Genomic DNA, 3,202 nt, shown 5'->3' with positions numbered 1-3,202 from the left:
GTCAATCGTCACTACTTTGCCTTGTTTGTTTTGTCAGTTTAGACAGGCAAAGGGCTTGAAACCCAGTACAGTTTCCTATGTTATTAATTTTAGGGCATATATTTCAAAACAAGATTGTTCAGTTATTTCAAACAAAAGGTATAGTTTTTCACCTAAGAGGGTTATATCGTTTGTACATTTTTTAAATATTAGGTTTTTTTATCATATTGTTTCTATCCGTTGAAAGCTACCATTACATTACCATTATTACATCCTCAAATGTAAAAAAACGTTAAAATGACAAAATAAATTTGTCCTTGTCACATTACTGTATAATTTCATTTTCACGTATCTCTTGAAAATTATAATATTGGCTTAAGATTATAGCAAACTTGGTGTTTGGACCACGCTCCCTTTGCCTGTTGAATTCTACAAAACCAAAAAACGACCTTTTTTTTTTTTGGACGCAATACCAAGTGTTATTTGCCACTTTCAAAATAAAGGTTAGGAAGCAAAAAGCAAATCAGAAAATATAAGCTAGATAAGGTTTAGGCAGGAAAATCGGATTAGGATTAATATAATTAGGAAGAATAAGTAATATATATAATTATAATTTTAGGTTAAAACTGTTGAGGAATAAGATAATAATTTTATAAATAACTGGGTCTGTATGTAATAAATAAGGTACAGATATAGGGAAAGGAATACTAAGTGATGATAAAGAGCTATATAGAAGTGAATGATCAAAAAGGGGACATGAAAGAATAATGTGATTTAAATCGCCAATGTCCGCACCGCATTCACAACAATCATTTATCTGCAATCCGCACTATGACAAGTTTAAGGAGGGTAGAAGCATGGAGGATAGAAATATGGAGTACCTACCATTTTGATGGGACAAGTTGTAAACGTGTCCACCTGTAAGCAGTAAGTTATTGTTCAAAGGCTCACCGAAATAGTGCTAGTGTAGGAAGTGGGAAAGGTTTGAATATAGCTATTTTAAACAGAGCGAAGGTTGCTGGATCGCAGTTAAGGCTATCTTCCGATATGCCCTGCAAGCACTGTTCAGTGCTCTTAGTCTCGGAGAAATTCGTTCCGTTAAGGACTGACAGTATGCAGTCGCAGTATCCTAAGGAAATATATGACATCATAAATCGTGGCCATTTTACTCTGAATACAGGTGTTTTCGAAGTAAGGTGCTCTTAGTGTTTTGATCACGTTTAAGCAGTGACCGGTATAGCTAGCTTTAAAGGGTAATTTGTGTATTATCTACGTTTAAAGGAATGGCTTCCCAGTATACTTAATTGACGTCACAGCTTACAGTTCTTGCAGTGCATATCGGAACATAATAATATCTAGTTGAAGTGTGGTAGTTTATGGCGCTGTTTTTAAATTCTTTCCACTAGTAGCAAGTGGTGCCACCTTAATTGGTAATAGTGCTCTATCTAACGAGCACTATATCAGTGTATTTAAAGTGACCGCTGAAACGGAGTTCATTGAGGTGGTGCCATAGTAGCAAGTGGAAAGATTTAAAAAATAGCGCCATAAACTACTACATTTCACTTCAATCAGCAAACTTCACTGCGTATAAAACTGCTATATTCATATCATTTCCACTTTCTACACTAGCGCTATTTCGGTGAGCCTTCTTAGGAAGAATCACCTGTAACACCAAGCTATCTAAATACTTGCTGTTTACCGGTGGGCACTTTTTTAACTGGTCCTTTATACAAATGGTGGTTCCTACCTCTCCCTCCTTAGAAAAGCACAACCCTGCATTGCTTTATTACATGTTTACCAGCTATGAAAGTGCACAAAAAGTCTTCTGAGAAAGTCTCTAAATATCTACCATTTTACTGAAAGCATATTTTTTTCCCAATTAGTTAAAATCCCAAATTTATCAACTTCATCTCATTTTACTTCGTATCATTTTTCACATTTTAACAGAATATAAGAAAACATGGGATGTAGCTTAAAGGTCTTGTTACTAGGCCAAAAAAACATTCAAAATTAAATCTGGTTTAATATCAAATTAATTAGGAACATGGTGAAAATTTGAAGAAAGGTTTATCCTCTATAATGAACTACCCTCACCATGTCGAATGCAGATGCGGTAATTATTCGCCTTTCATAGTTCGGGTCGTACGACTTCTTCGCACTTCGTCGAACTCGACAAAGAGTTCGATGTGCAACCTAACCCATGCATCAGCTCGCTGAGTTTCTTGCCGGATCTTCTCAGTGGGTCGCGATTCCGATCCGGTAGTAGATTCATTCGCGAAGCAGCTGCTCTTTGCAGTTTACTGGTGGTAGGACCACTTGTGAGTCCGCACGGGTAGGTACCACCGCCCTGCCTATTTCTGCCGTGAAGCAGTAATGCGTTTCGGTTTGAAGGGTGAGGCAGCCGCTGTAACTGTACTGAGACCTTAGAACTTATATCTCAAGGTGGGTGGTGCACTTACGTTGTAAATGTCTATGGGCTCCAGTAACTACTTAACCTCGTCCACCCATCTAAGCAATAAAAAAAAGTTGTGAGGTCTACTTCGGAGGCTACTTTGCTCGCCTGTCCTGTCCTGACCTGTCCTTGTGAAACTGGAAAGGTCTCCGGGCCACCAGTAATTCTTGAATCTTAAAAAAAAAGTTCAGGGTAACTGTCTCGCAGGGTAACTGTCAGGGTAATTTGTCGGTTCGGGGATCAGTGAAGAAGAACTACAAAGGATGCATTGGGTTACTGACATAAAAGTACCTCATTGGTTTTGGCCCAGCGGGTATTTGATTCTTGGATAACTCGGAATTTCTGTTCGGGTTCGATTTTGGATGATTAGTTCTGGAAGGGTGGGGGAAAAAATTCCGTTTACAGCAAATTCAATATCAAGCAAAGAACTAAAACATTTGTGTTTAATTTAATCGTCCCTGTTTGGAATATGTTCTTCTTGTAACGTGCGTTATCTCTCTTCTCATCACGTTGTGAACGTTTCCCACGTAGTAGGTTATTTTCAAGTGAAGTCCTTTACGGCTTTCCGTATTTTTCTGCCTTAGTAAATCTATTAAATTTTTTTTAGTTATTAGACAATAGATTTTAGTTATTATTAGTGCACTCTGGTTAGAATTGTAGGACACTAATTATTATTTCATGAAATTGAGAATTGTCTCCTTAACTTATAGGCGATGCGCTATAACACAAAAAAAGGCTTGAAGCACCAGTTACATAATAACCCTTTTTTTA

This window comes from Bombyx mandarina, chromosome 05 (assembly GCF_030267445.1).
Source record: "Bombyx mandarina strain Sakado chromosome 05, ASM3026744v2".
NCBI classification, from domain to species: Eukaryota; Metazoa; Arthropoda; class Insecta; order Lepidoptera; family Bombycidae; genus Bombyx; species Bombyx mandarina.
Note: the sequence above shows the minus strand (reverse complement) of the source record.